The sequence below is a fragment of the Haemaphysalis longicornis genome, unplaced genomic scaffold (assembly GCF_048455015.1).
Source record: "Haemaphysalis longicornis isolate Haplotype H1 unplaced genomic scaffold, Haemaphysalis longicornis Haplotype H1 scaffold_1, whole genome shotgun sequence".
Lineage (NCBI taxonomy): Eukaryota > Metazoa > Arthropoda > Arachnida > Ixodida > Ixodidae > Haemaphysalis > Haemaphysalis longicornis.
In genome coordinates this window covers 159,069,233-159,084,097 of record NW_027526203.1, presented here as the reverse complement: position 1 = coordinate 159,084,097, position 14,865 = coordinate 159,069,233, and the positions used below count along the sequence as shown (strand labels likewise).

Genomic DNA, 14,865 nt, shown 5'->3' with positions numbered 1-14,865 from the left:
GCTATAACCCATTCCTGTTTGAGCAGCGAATCCCTGCTGTCGCTCTGCTCGAGTCCTGTATTGTAACCTCGCCCGTCGGGGCATTGCTCTGTGGCTTCGGCTCACCTCTCGCTATGAAGTAAACAGTTACGTTAGCCTACGGCTTTTGGACTTCTTCACGGCTGCAACAGCGGCTGGCCGCTCGCATCATACACGCTACCACTCGTATGTCGGAGGCCACGGAGCTCGGATCCGGTGCCCCCGCCCGGTCGCAACTACTGGTGTCGGCGCTGGGATGACACGGTTGCAACAGTCGCCTACGGTCGTCTACGGTGCGTTCTCGCCTACCGGCCGACATGTTCTACACACACTGTTTCCCCCCCCCCCCCTTCACCAACGCGAAGCACAGCAACTCGTCGTTGCTTCCCCCCCGCCCCTTGTCATCATTACTGATTCCGTCCTCCATGAAGCCACATACCTCGTATAGCTCTCGCCGTACTTGTATCATTCAAACTGCCATGCTTCAAAAGAACCAAATGAACCCAAGAAGTTGATATATTTACTGATTCTAGCATCCCTTCATTCGTTGTGAGCCCAGCCTGGAAATCCGTAGATCTTCCCCCATGAATGGATCCCATGCGCTTTTCCATTCCACATGCTCCTTAAAGGGACACTGAAGTGAATTTGTCAAGCTCCCGTTCTTGCTTGCACTGTGTAGACTGGCTCAAATTAACACACTATTCATCGTTTATCCGGTTGACAAATCGGTAATTATTTTACAAAGCGCGAAAGAAGAAAAACTACTATGCGCGGTTTGCGGCGGCCGCACCAACTAAAGGCTGTGACGTCAGGAGGGGGGGCACCGTGATTGGACGATGCCCAAGGTTAGCAATCAAAAGTTTCGGTTTCGGTTTCGGTTCTGTAAAACAACATGGTTGACATCTGATGGCGTTGTTGGATGGGCATTCTCGATTTCTCAATTATCGCCGTGCCGCGCTTCTGCCATGTTGTCGGCTGTCAAATGTCTAAGATAAACCTCCCAGGGCGGCTTGGAATCGTAGAAATCACTAGACGAGGCCTACGCAGTGGATGAACACCCTCCGCGTCACCGCAGACTCTCAAATGCCATGCGCTTTTCCCGCATATTCGGAGCTTGCTTCACTCATGTCTGTTCGTAAAAAGCTAGTTCGCACCAGGCCAAGGGTTGCTGATTCAGGCCAGGGCCCACTTCCCGCAAGCAGTCGGTGCTTGTGGCAACAGCACGCCAACGAGAACTCGCTAGCGCGTCATTGTCAGTATGCGCGCGTTCTGCGATCTCGCTCGTGGAGCAGTGAACGTTACGGCCCAAAAATGGTGAACTATGTTCAGAAAACATCGGCCGCATACGAAAAAATCAACTTGCAAAAAAAAAAAAAATACATGTACCCTCGGGGATTCGAACGTGCGACTTTCAAAACAAATTCCAGCGGCTCAGACCGCTAGGCCACGGGCCGGCGCTGGCTGGTTTGGATATATAAGGTTTATAATGTATGGCCAGTTTACACTTTTATTTATTTTAAGCATTTTAAGTACTTTATGTGACTATTTGTTGTATATCACTCGTGCAGTAAGTGTCCCCCAAACTTCCACAATATCTCACGTCTAGCAATTGCATTTCTTTGACGGAAAAGCGTTCGCAGATGTGCGGTCGTGCTGCTGACCGCTGTGCTTGTTTACCCAGCGCAAAAAGTGCTTCCTGCTCCCTAGTTTTGCGCTGTGCAGTAAAAGTTTCAGGTGATTTTATTTTCTTAGTACCTATATTGACTTCGCTGACTCTTCTCCCGCCTTCAATTGGCCTTAGATTTTCCTACTAGCGTAAAGTCAGCGAAGTGTCGCATGTGCACTTGTGCAGCGCTTGTGTGGAGCGACACAGTGTACAAACTAACAAAGTAAGGAAAGGCACATTCTTTCATTCACAAAGGTGTTGTGGCTTAGTGTCAATTGAGCGAGCGAATAGCGACGACCCGTCGGCGGCCGGCGGACGAAACGCTGGGCCGACTGACTCGATCGGTAGGCCGGCTGGTCGGCGAACCATGCAGTAGCGCAGCCATTTTCCAGCTCATCTCCTGCTGCCGTCACACGAAAACGCCACAGAAAATGGGCGAGCGTAAAGAGAGGAGGACAGCATTTTCGAATTGATTTTTCTACTAACTAAATTCGCGTAAACGCGGCCAGAGTGGTCGAAACAATGCCTACGGACTCCGAACTACAATTTGCGCTAGTAATCCCGCAATGTTTACAAATCACTTCAGTGTCCCTTTAAACTGAAGCAGAACTTTATCCGATCACTCACGCTTTGAATTTCGTCACGCACGGTTGCCCGAATGTAGCCACAACCCGAAGTCGCATTCTGCCCGATTACTTTGAAGCATTTGTCATCATCAACAACAACAGCCTGTTCAGGTCCACTGCAGGACGAAGGCCTCTCTCGTTGATCGCCACCCGCGTCTGCCCTGCGCTGCCCGAGTCCATTCTTTGCCTCCGAATTTCTTATTTCGTCTCTTCATCGAGTTAATAGCCTTCCTCGTCTAGTTCCGTCTCTCGGTGTCTATTCTGTTGCCCTTGTGGTACACCTGTTGTCGTCGTACTACATGGCCAGCCCAAGCCCATTTCTTTTTCATACTTTGAACTGTGATGCCCTCAACCCGACTTTGCTCTCTAATCTAGATTGCTCATTTCCTGTCCCTAAGCGTTATTCATATCATTAGTCGCTCCATGGCACGTTGGGCAGATCTAAGTTTGCTTTCTGAGTGTTAGTAAAGCGTCAAGTTTCCGCTGCGTATGTCATCACCGGCAGGATGCATTGATTGAATACCTTAATTTAGGGATAGAGGTAGCTCGCTTTTCATTAGTTGTGAGAGCTGGCCTAGTGCTTCTTAGTTCAATCCTATCCTGCGCCAAATTTCTTTCTCGTGCATGGTGTCAGCACTGACCATCTGGTCAAAGCAGTTATATTCTTTTACTTGTTGCAGTGTTTCGTTACGTATGCGGGAGAGAACACGTTCAACACGTTTATTTATCATTAATTGATTTATTCATATTTATCTTAATCCCCACGGTAAAACTCTATGACTGTAGTTCTTCAATCATTTTTTGGAGTTCATGATGGGACCTGCGCGTTGGCACGAAAGGCAGAGCGGGGCCCTGCCTGGCACCACAACGAGCGCCTTGGCACCGGCGATACGTAGTTGATGCGGGATACCCTCGTGCGACACACCAGCCTTGAGCCTGAACACGTCTACATGTGTGATGCTGCACTGGCTGCCGCAATCTTCCACACGCCACTTTTCCCTGCTCACCTCGATGATGTTGCCGTACGGGGTGAACGCCACCCTCATATCGTCGTCTCCTACGTGGTGAAGCATTCAGTGACGAATCAAGCAGACATTACGGTCCCACGGGTTGATAACAACACATTTCCGTCCCTTCACAACTATTTCGGTCGCAGTGAGCATTTTCTGCGATGTATCCGGGGTCTTAAAAGTTGTGGCTCAGATGTGGTTCATCTGAGACGGGCCGTGCGCAAGCACTTCACCTAGCAGGCCTCGTTCCACTAACGCGACTCGAAAATCTTCGACGTGATAAGGCCGTCCCTTCATATTGGCCCGAAAAACAACTGTTTAAAACAACTGGCCCTGTTGGAAGTGGTGGCAAAACGATAGCATAATCCTGGGTGTCTTCTTCAAACCTGTTACCGCGACCGGTAAACTAGCTGAAAACGCCCCATTGCTGGAGCCAGACATTCTGCGACCGCTCCACTCGTAATCCGCAAGTAGAATATCTGCGCCACCGGGCCGCCCAGCTCTGATGTCATAAAATAACGATACAATGTCTGCGTTTTATCATCCTGGAATTCTGTGAGATAGCCTCTGTTTCAAAAGCGTTCATTTCAAGAGCATGGTGATGGTGATCGAGTGTGGCTATTGCACTACAAGCGGAACCCGATTGTAATGCGCTGTGGGAGTGTAATATACGTTTCGCGCACCAACGCCATGCTCGCGAAACTTGGCACGACGGTAGACTTTGAGAAAAGACGTGGGGCTATTATTTGGCTTCCTAGAAAACGCTGCGTAAAAACCCAGGTGGGGAAACGGGAATATCGCAAGTAGAAATAAAAAGGAAAAATAAAAAATTACGCCCACCTCCCCTCGCGGGAACCCTGGTGTGATGCGACGCTGAAGGGGGATCCATTGTGCGTTTCCGTTGGGTCGATTACTCGAATTGCGTGAGCAATCGTCGGGTAATGCGAGAGAGAGAGAGAGAGAGAGAGAGAGAGAGAGAGAGAGAGAGAGAGAGAGGGAGTGAGAGAGAGAGAGAGAGAGAGAGCAGCGTAGCACGGACGACCGTCGACAGACAGACCGGCCGGAGCGCGGCACTCCGCGTATAAGCGCAGCGCAGCCGAATGAGAGGAGATGCGCACAGCGCGCAGCGCCACGAGCAGCGCCGGCAACCGGCGGAGTGAGAGTGCGCCACGGGCCTGCAGATGTTGAGAGAGAGAGAGAGAGAGTGTTCGCTATCGGAGAGAGCAGAGGGGGTGAGGGGAGGAGAGACGCAGCTGTGCGGACGCGGAGGACGACGCACGCAGGACAGGGCCGCCGGCAAGAGATCCTCCTATCAGCGTCGCATCTAAAAGGAAATGGTTACATTCGTGACATGGGTGTGATTCGAACACACAACCTTCTGATCTGGAGTCAGACGCGTTACCGTTGCGCCACCGGGCCGCACAGCTATGGTGCTCTAAATTACGGATAGGATACCTGCGTTTTATTAATTGCTGGTGTCGACAATCATTGAGTTCTGTAACGTTGCCTCTGTTTGAAGAACGTTCGTTTCGGGAGTATGGGGTCGGTTCGCGAATGTGGCTACTGCATTCCAAGGGGACCCCGGAAGTCATGCGCTATGTGAGTGTAATATACGTTTCGTGCACCAACGCCATGGGTTTGAAACTTGCAGAATGGTATACTTTGTGATAAGACGTGGTGCTATTATTCGGCTTCCTAGAAGACGCCGCGTGAAAATCCAGCTGGGGTAACGGTAATATCGCAAGTAGAAATAAAAAGGAAAAAAGGAAAGGGTGTATTTCTCAGCCGGGTGTGATTCGAACACACCACCTTCTGATCTGGTGTCAGACGCGCTACCGTTGCGCCACCGGGCCGCACAGCTGTGGTGCTCTAAATTACGGATAGGATGCCTGAGTTTTATTAGAAGGACATATTGCTGGTGTCGACAATCATTGAGTTCTGTTACGTAGCCTCTGTTTGAAGAACGTTCGTTTCGAGAGTATGGGGTCGGTGCGCTAATGTGGCTACTGCAGTCCAATGGGACCCCGGAAGTCGTGCGCTTTGTGAGTGTAATATACGTTTCGTGCACCAACGCCATGGGCTTAAAAGTTGGCAGGATGGTAGACTTTGTGATAAGACGTGGTGCTATGATTCGGCTTCCTAGAAGACGCCGCGTGAAAATCCAGCTGGGGAAACAGGAACATCGCAAGTAGAAATAAAAAGGAAAAAAGGAAACGGCTACATTCCTGACCCTTGTGTGATTCGAACACAAACCTTCTGATCTGGAGTCAGACGCGCTACCGTTGCGCCACCGGGCCGCACAGCTTCGGTGCTCTAAATTACGGATAGGATACCTGCGTTTTATTAGAACGACATATTGCTGGTATCGACAATCATTGAGTTCTGTTACATAGCTCCTCTGTTTCCAGAACGTTCGTTTCGAGAGCATGGGGTTGGTGCGCAAATGTGGCTACTGCAGTTCAAGGTGACCTCGGAAGTCGTGCGCTTTGTGAGTGTAATATACGTTTCGTGCACCAAGGCCATGGGCTTGAAAGTTTGTCAGGATCGTAGACTTTGTGATAAGACGTGGTGCTATTATTCGGGTTTCTAGAAGACGCCGCGTGAACATCCAGCTGGGGAAACGGGAACATCACAAGTAGAAATAAAAAGGAAAAAAGGAAACGGCTACATTCCTGACCCTTGTGTGATTCGAACACAAACCTTCTGATCTGGAGTCAGACGCGCTACCGTTGCGCCACCGGGCCGCACAGCTGCGGTGCTCTAAATTACGGATAGGATACCTGCGTTTTATTAGAACGACATATTACTGGTATCGACAATCATTGAGTTCTGTTACATAGCTCATCTGTTTCCAGAACGTTCGTTTCGAGAGCATGGGGTCTGTGCCCAAATGTGGGTACTGCAGTTCATGGGGACCCCGGAAGTCATGCGCTTTGTGAGTGTAATATACGTTTCGTGCACCAGCGCCGTGGGCTTGAAAGTTTGGCAGGATCGTAGACTTTGTGATAAGACGTGGTGCTATGATTCGGCTTCCTAGAAGACGCCGCGTGAACATCCAGCTGGGGAAACGGGAACATCACAAGTAGAAATAAAAAGGAAAAAAGGTAACGGCCATATTCCTGACCCGGGTGTGATTCGAACACACAACCTTCTGATCTGGAGTCAGACGCGCTACCGTTGCGCCACCGGGCCGCGCAGCTGCGGAGCTCTAAATTACGGATAGGATACCTGGGTTATATTCGAACGACCTATTGCTGGTGTCGACAATCATTGAGTTCTGTTACATAGCTCCTCTGTTGCAAGAGCGTTCGTTTCGAGAGCATGGGGTCTGTGCCCAAATGTGGGTACTGCAGTTCAAGGGGACCCCGGAAGTCGTGCGCTTTGTGAGTGTAATATACGTTTCGTGCACCAAGGCCATGGGCTTGAAAGTTTGGCAGGATCGTAGACTTTGTGATAAGACGTGGTGCTATTATTCGGGTTTCTAGAAGACGCCGCGTGAACATCCAGCTGGGGAAACGGGAACATCACAAGTAGAAATAAAAAGGAAAAAAGGTAACGGCCATATTCCTTACCCGGGTGTGATTCGAACACACAACCTTCTGATCTGGAGTCAGACGCGCTACCGTTGCGCCACCGGGCCGCGCAGCTGCGGTGCTATAAATTACGGATAGGATACCTGGGTTATATTCGAACGACCTATTGCTGGTGTCGACAATCATTGAGTTCTGTTACATAGCTCCTCTGTTGCAAGAGCGTTCGTTTCGAGAGCATGGGGTCTGTGCCCAAATGTGGCTACTGCAGTTCAAGGTGACCCCGGAAGTCGTGCGCTTTGTGAGCGTAATATACGTTTCGTGCACCAAGGCCATGGGCTTGAAAGTTTGGCAGGATGGTAGACTTTGTGATAAGACGTGGTGCTATTATTCGGCTTTCTAGAAGACGCCGCGTGAACATCCAGCTGGGGAAACGGGAACATCACAAGTAGAAATAAAAAGGAAAAAAGGTAACGGCCATATTCCTGACCCGGGTGTGATTCGAACACACAACCTTCTGATCTGGAGTCAGACGCGCTACCGTTGCGCCACCGGGCCGCGCAGCTGCGGTGCTCTAAATTACGGATAGGATACCTGGGTTATATTCGAACGACCTATTGCTGGTGTCGACAATCATTGAGTTCTGTTACATAGCTCCTCTGTTGCAAGAGCGTTCGTTTCGAGAGCATGGGGTCTGTGCCCAAATGTGGCTACTGCAGTTCAAGGTGACCCCGGAAGTCGTGCGCTTTGTGAGTGTAATATACGTTTCGTGCACCAAGGCCATGGGCTTGAAAGTTTGGCAGGATGGTAGACTTTGTGATAAGACGTGGTGCTTTTATTCGGCTTTCTAGAAGACGCCGCGTGAACATCCAGCTGGGGAAACGGGAACATCACAAGTAGAAATAAAAAGGAAAAAAGGAAACGGCCATATTCCTGACCCGGGTGCGATTCGAACACACAACCTTCTGATCTGGAGTCAGACGCGCTACCGTTGCGCCACCGGGCCGCGCAGCTGCGGTGCTCTAAATTACGGATAGGATACCTGGGTTATATTCGAACGACCTATTGCTGGTGTCGACAATCATTGAGTTCTGTTACATAGCTCCTCTGTTGCAAGAGCGTTCGTTTCGAGAGCATGGGGTCTCTGCCCAAATGTGGCTACTGCAGTTCAAGGTGACCCCGGAAGTCGTGCGCTTTGTGAGTGTAATATACGTTTCGTGCACCAAGGCCATGGGCTTGAAAGTTTGGCAGGATGGTAGACTTTGTGATAAGACGTGGTGCTATTATTCGGCTTTCTAGAAGACGCCGCGTGAACATCCAGCTGGGGAAACGGGAACATCACAAGTAGAAATAAAAAGGAAAAAAGGTAACGGCCATATTCCTGACCCGGGTGTGATTCGAACACACAACCTTCTGATCTGGAGTCAGACGCGCTACCGTTGCGCCACCGGGCCGCGCAGCTGCGGTGCTCTAAATTACGGATAGGATACCTGGGTTATATTCGAACGACCTATTGCTGGTGTCGACAATCATTGAGTTCTGTTACATAGCTCCTCTGTTGCAAGAGCGTTCGTTTCGAGAGCATGGGGTCTGTGCCCAAATGTGGCTACTGCAGTTCAAGGTGACCCCGGAAGTCGTGCGCTTTGTGAGTGTAATATACGTTTCGTTCACCAAGGCCATGGGCTTGAAAGTTTGGCAGGATGGTATTCTTTGTGATAAGACGTGGTGCTATTATTCGGCTTTCTAGAAGACGCCGCGTGAACATCCAGCTGGGGAAACGGGAACATCACAAGTAGAAATAAAAAGGAAAAAAGGTAACGGCCATATTCCTGACCCGGGTGTGATTCGAACACACAACCTTCTGATCTGGAGTCAGACGCGCTACCGTTGCGCCACCGGGCCGCGCAGCTGCGGTGCTCTAAATTACGGATAGGATACCTGGGTTATATTCGAAGGACCTATTGCTGGTGTCGACAATCATTGAGTTCTGTTACATAGCTCCTCTGTTGCAAGAGCGTTCGTTTCGAGAGCATGGGGTCTGTGCCCAAATGTGGCTACTGCAGTTCAAGGGGACCCCGGAAGTCGTGCGCTTTGTGAGTGTAATATACGTTTCGTGCAGCAGCGCCGTGGGCTTGAAAGTTGGGAGGATGGTAGACTTTCTGATAAGACGTGGTGCTATTATTAGGCTTCCTAGAAGACGCCGCGTGGAAATCCAGCTGGGGAAACAGGAACATCGCAAGTACAAAAAAAAAGGGAAAAAAGGAAACGGCTATATTCCCGACCCGGGTGTGATTCGAACACAGAACCTTTGTGATCTGGAGTCAGACGCGCTAACGTTGCGCCAGCGGGCCGCACAGCTGCGGTGCTCTAAATTACGGATAGGATACCTGCGTTGTATTAGAACGACCTATTGCTGGTGTCGACAATCATTGAGTTCTGTTACATAGCTCCTCTGTTGCAAGAACGTTCGTTTCGAGAGCATGGGGTTGGTGCGCAAATGTGGCTATTGCAGTTCAAGGGGACCCCGGAAGTCGTGCGCTGTGTGACTGTAATATACGTTTCGTACACCAGCGCCGTGGGCTTGAAAGTTGGCAGGATGGTAGACTTTGTGATAATACGTGGGGTATTATTTGGCTTCCTAGAAGGCGCCGCGTGAAATTCCAGCTGGGGAAACAGGAACATCGCAAGTAGAAATGAAAAGGAAAAAGGAAACGTCTATATTCCTGACCCGGGTGGGATTCGAACACAGAACCTTCTGATCTGGAGTCAGACGCGCTACCGTTGCTTTTTTTTTTTTCTTTTTATTGCCACACTCTGACAGAGAACAAGCACACAAAGCAAGGAAAACAGGAACACAAAGCTGTAACATACACTGATAAAACTGCTAACAGTCTTTTGCTAGCAGGAAATGGCTAAAACTGCTTAAGGTTTGTCAGCGACTCCATTACTGGAAGCCATTCCGGGGGGTCAGGCTGAGTCTTCCAAACCTCTACAATCAAACGAACAGTTTCTCCAAAGTATTCCTTGGAACGTTTAGCATCAACATCGCGGTGGCGTATAGCCATGCGAGATTTCCAAATGCCGTGCAGAGCCAAAACCATCACCACATCACCCGCCGTCATTCTCGATGGGTATAAACCTGATTCCGTAGGCGTCTAGAGGGAAATCTTTCTTTAATATCATCTGAAGCCCGTCCCAAAAAAAGACCCCATCCCAACATTTTAAAAACACGTGTCCTACTGACTCCGGCTTTTTGCACGGATAACAGTCAACCCCCCACGGAACTTACAGTCCTTTCTCTTTTCGCCACGTTTTGACTGTTGGGACACCCGCGTGGAGCTTAAAAAAGAACGTTTTAACCCATGGCGGTACCGCCATAGTTTTCACGCGTTTAAGCACATCCTGGCCCGGCCCTGCACGGTACATTGACCGGTACAGTGGAACTGGAAATAGAGTCAACGAGATCATTATACAATTTTTTCCGCGTGACGCTACATAGGTATTCCATCGTGAAGCGGGCACGCAAAAACTGGGTCGCTTGAACAACTTCGCGGAAGTATCCCTTCATTATCAAGACAGGGAAACATGCTGACGCTATAAAAAAATCGGGTAACACCACAGACAACTTCATTTGGCAAACAGTACGCAAAAAGGGGTCTTGTACATCCCGAAGGAAGAGAAAACGATTGACAACCTGTCGCAAAAATCAACACGGCGAAAACACGGTGCAACGCCTGCAGATGCGCACGCGAACAGTGTAACACCTGGAGCACGTACCATATTTTACTTATCAAGAACACATTGCAGACTGAGCCTCTTGCAAAAATGCAGAGCCCAGTGCCTTGCCATTTTTCTGCTTTATCGCGCAATTCAGCTGTCTGTCTGCGCCAATAGGGATCACTGTCCTCGTAGTTTTCGAGAGGCACACCTAAGTATCTGGTTGGCGTCGTCTGCCAGCTTATGCTTTCAAACACCTCCGGGGCTTCTTCCCATTGGCCGTGCCAGAAACCTAAACATTTTTGCCAGTTCGCACTGCTGGCACTGTATTTACAAAAGGCCTTTAGTGTCTTTACAGCTTCGGTTATGCTGCTTTTATCAATAAAGAAAAGTGCAATGTCGTCGGCATAGGCCAACACACGCACCTCACACGACTGTAGTCGAAAGCCGTTGATGGTTTTGCTTCCAATATCACTCAAACAAAACGCTTCTACATATACACAGAAAAGCAATGGGGACAATGGGCAACCCTGACGTACGCCACGTTGAACCTGCACTGCTTTGCTGAGCGACTTGTTCACAACGAGGCTAGTTGAACACCCACTATACGCCATGCGTACTCCTTGAAGAATAACAGCCCCTACATTTATATGCTCTAACATGGCTATAAGGAGCTTGTGTGATACCTGATCGAACGCCTTTTCCAGGTCTACCTGGAACATTGCTAGAGAACCTTGAGTGCTGTCGCAACACTCAAGAACACTTCGAGCAGTATGAATGTTCGTTACTATCGACCGCCCCTTTATACCGAATGTCTGATGCGGTCCAACGATGTCCCTAATAACAGTCTGCAAACGACTCGCCAGAATTTTCATTAGAATCTTATAGTCTACATTAGTGAGACTGATTGGGCGATACCCAGATACAGCTCGGAGTTTGGCGTCATCATCTGACTTAGGAATAAAAATGGTGTGCGACTCATGAAAAGACGGTGGCAGCACACCATTCTGATACGCCTCAGCGTATAACGTACACAACACCGGACTTAGGCACTCTTTAAACTTTTTATAGAATGCAGCGCTTAGCCCATCGGGGCCATGCGTCTTTCCGGGCTCAACTCCTCTATAGCTTTTCTTACTTCATTCTCCGTTATGTCTGTTTCGAGCAGTGCTGACATCTCTTTGTTTAGGCATGGTAACAATCTCAAAAATTCATCCTTAAACGCCACATCAATAGCGTGACGTGCAAACAGCTTGTCGTAAAAGTGACAAAAACAGCGTTCTATGCTGGCTTGGTCCTTGTACAAGACGCCTTCGCTTTCTATTTCCGCTATCGCATTTCTGCGAGCGTACTTTTTCTCGGAGCATAAGGCTCTTTTGGTCGGCGCCTCTCCCAGCAGCATCTTTTCTGCTCTTGCGCGAACAAGCGCGCCATGATATTTGCCCTCATCTAATACCTCGAGCTGTGCTTTAACATTCTGTATGTCATCTCTGCACGTCCCTGGCGATTTACATTCTGCTACAATAAGAGCGTCGAGATTACTTCGTAGCGTGGCTTCTTTCTTTTTCTCGTCGCTCTTCATTGCGGAGGAACGTTCAAGGCCTTTTAGCTTAACTTCTTGTTTGAACAGCTCCCACTTCCGAATGAAGTTCGTCACGCCTGAGCTGCTAAATGAGGTCCGTGCGCATGCGTCAACGGCCTCGACGAATTGATCATCTTGCAGAAGTTTGTTGTTCATTTTCCACAAACCCCAGGAGAACGCGTTTACACGTTTAGCGGCCCTGCCTAGTGTTATCGACACCAGACAATGGTCGCTAAATGAAACTGGGGTCACTTCGTAATTGTCACATTCAGGTAGAGTTCTACGGAAAAATACACCCTGTCGAGCCGCGCATGACTATTGCCCTCAAAATGTGTATAGCGAACGGTGCCTGCATTGCTCATGCTATCACCTGCATCTTCCAGGGCGCAGCCGGCTACTATCTCATTCAGTACCACCGTACTGGCGTCTCTGAAATTGGTCGTGCTGCTTTTATCGCGCGCTGAGCAAACAAATATAATCGTCCATTAAAATTAAGAGCCGTTAGTCTCACACCATGGACGCATTTCTTCAAAGAAAGCCTTCCTTTCGGCTGTATTGGTGGGCCCGTAGACACACATTACACGCCATTCATTGGAACAATACTCCAAGTCACACACAACATACCGCACCGTTTCCGAGGCGGTGGCGGTCTTTAGAGCGGCCCCTAAGCTTCTCCGAATTAGAAGTGCGCAACCCGCAGAAAACCCGACCGCATGCGACACGCACACATCATAGCGCGCAATGAAGGGCCGCACCGTACGATCGGTCTGGTCCTCCCTCCCAACTATGGTCTCTTACAAGGCCACGATGTCCAAATCCTCATCTGTTACGAGTCGATACACCTGATTTTGACGTCTCCGATCCGAAAATCCCCTGACGTTAAGCGTGGTGGCTCAAGTAAACCATGTTTAGGAGGGAGCTAGACTTATCGCACAACACTTACATTCATGCAGCACGAAAAAGAAAGACGCTTCGTCAACTGCAAACATCCCATACACGCTCCAAAATCCCGCAATTATAAAACATTCGTATGGCCTGCGGGGCGGGATTCACGGCTGCTGCAATACGCACTGCCACCCTCCCCCCAGTCAAACCTAAAGATCAAAGCATAAACATCAGGAACACAATACCCACTCCAAAATTACTGCCTTGACCGAACTACGCTGTTGCGTTTAGTTCGTTGGCAGTTCAAAACAGCAGCGCAACAACAAACACTGAGGAACAGGATGGCGACTACCTTTCGTAGTGACGTGCTGCCTAAGTGGGCGGAGCCGGAGTTTTCGTTCGGTCTGGTGGGACATTGGGCTTCGGCTTGAAGCTCGGACGTATCACTGAAACCGCCTTAGCCGGGGGCTCCTCGCTGCTGGTGAGTCCGTCACCCTGCTCTGTGTCGTTGCTTTCGCGTTGTCGCTTTGCCACGGCCACACTCAGGTCCATTTGCACGGCTTCGGCTGCTCGAGCCGACACCTCCGTCGTCCCCTGACTTGCCGCTCCGCTGCCGTTGGCCTCGTTCGACGAGACGTGAGGGGGAAGCGTCTTTGGTTGGACCGGCTCATCCTTTTCAGAAACGCGCTGGCCAGCCTCGGCCTCGACCCGCCCCGCCGACGTCGAATCCTTCACCACCTTGTCGGCTACTCCTGCAGCTGTCTCCTCCGCTTCTGCATCATCCGTGAGGTTTTCGCGGAGGTCGTCCTCCCTCGCTGGACCGGTGACGCTGTCACAGGACTTAACGCAGGCGCTTGCATCATGCCCGAAGCGACGGCACGAAGAACACTTCGGAACCTTGCCTTCACGCCTGACGTGCCCCTTGAGGTTGCAACGTAAGCACTGCGGGGCCCTTCCGGCGACGACGACGAGGGCCTTGTCACCCGCCACACGAAGTTCGTGCGGCAGATCGTCGATGGTCACGCCCGCCTTCAACTTGAGGGACACCGTACGAAGTGTCAAGCCCTTGTCTTGGATGCCTTCGACGCGCCACCGCTCCCTGCGCACCTCGCCGACACGCCCGTAGGGCGCCAGCGCTGCGCGAACGGCGTCGTATGGCACGTTGTGCAGCAGCCAGTGAAGCTTGAGGTGGGCTTCTTGATTAAACGGGTCGATAACAAGGCACCGACGATCCTTCACCTTGATATCAGTGAGCGCAGAAATCTTCTTTACACCCTCCGCCGACTTGAACGTCACTGCCCAAACGTGACTCATCTGGTACGCCCCCAACGCCACGACGTCGGGGAGCAGTTCCAGACGAGCCAAAACGTCCCGAAAGTCCTCAACGCGGTAAGGCTGGGCACGCATGTCGGCATGAAAAAAAAACGTGTTTAAAACCGACTGACCTGAAGGAAACTATGGCAAAAGTACTTGGTAATCATCAGCATCCTGGGCAAATATCCTGTTACCGCAGACCGAAAGGCCCGCTGAAGCTGCTCCTTGGGCGGAGCTCGACATTCTGCGACCGCACGCTAGCGCTACCGGAAGCAGAATCCCACGCGGTACCGTTGCGCCACCGGGCAGCACAGCTGCGGTGCTATAAATAACGGATACGATACCTGCGTTTTATTAGAATGACCTATTGCTGGTGTCGACAATCACTGAGTTCTGTTACGTAGCCTTTGTTTCAAGAACGTTCCTTTCGAGAGTATGGGGTCGGTGCGCTAATGTGGCTACTGCAGTCCAAGGGGACCCCGGAAGTCGTGCGCTTTGTGAGTGTAATATACGTTTC

At 50.4% G+C, this 14,865-nt stretch overlaps 8 non-coding genes across 8 annotated transcripts; all 8 read right to left on the bottom strand.

Annotated features, from left to right (window-relative positions):
* Window positions 1–4,667: 4,667 nt before the first annotated feature.
* On the bottom strand, window positions 4,668–4,739 carry Trnaw-cca (transfer RNA tryptophan (anticodon CCA)). Its single transcript has one exon. It is a non-coding gene; the product is annotated as a tRNA-Trp (tRNA).
* Window positions 4,740–5,101: 362 nt separating this feature from the next.
* On the bottom strand, window positions 5,102–5,174 carry Trnaw-cca (transfer RNA tryptophan (anticodon CCA)). The gene has a single exon. It is a non-coding gene; the product is annotated as a tRNA-Trp (tRNA).
* A 1,266-nt stretch (window positions 5,175–6,440) lies between these two features.
* On the bottom strand, window positions 6,441–6,512 carry Trnaw-cca (transfer RNA tryptophan (anticodon CCA)). The gene has a single exon. It is a non-coding gene; the product is annotated as a tRNA-Trp (tRNA).
* A 376-nt stretch (window positions 6,513–6,888) lies between these two features.
* On the bottom strand, window positions 6,889–6,960 carry Trnaw-cca (transfer RNA tryptophan (anticodon CCA)). The gene has a single exon. It is a non-coding gene; the product is annotated as a tRNA-Trp (tRNA).
* Window positions 6,961–7,336: 376 nt separating this feature from the next.
* Trnaw-cca (transfer RNA tryptophan (anticodon CCA)) lies at window positions 7,337–7,408 on the bottom strand. The gene has a single exon. It is a non-coding gene; the product is annotated as a tRNA-Trp (tRNA).
* Window positions 7,409–7,784: 376 nt separating this feature from the next.
* Trnaw-cca (transfer RNA tryptophan (anticodon CCA)) lies at window positions 7,785–7,856 on the bottom strand. Its single transcript has one exon. It is a non-coding gene; the product is annotated as a tRNA-Trp (tRNA).
* A 376-nt stretch (window positions 7,857–8,232) lies between these two features.
* Trnaw-cca (transfer RNA tryptophan (anticodon CCA)) lies at window positions 8,233–8,304 on the bottom strand. Its single transcript has one exon. It is a non-coding gene; the product is annotated as a tRNA-Trp (tRNA).
* A 376-nt stretch (window positions 8,305–8,680) lies between these two features.
* On the bottom strand, window positions 8,681–8,752 carry Trnaw-cca (transfer RNA tryptophan (anticodon CCA)). The gene has a single exon. It is a non-coding gene; the product is annotated as a tRNA-Trp (tRNA).
* Window positions 8,753–14,865: the final 6,113 nt, after the last annotated feature.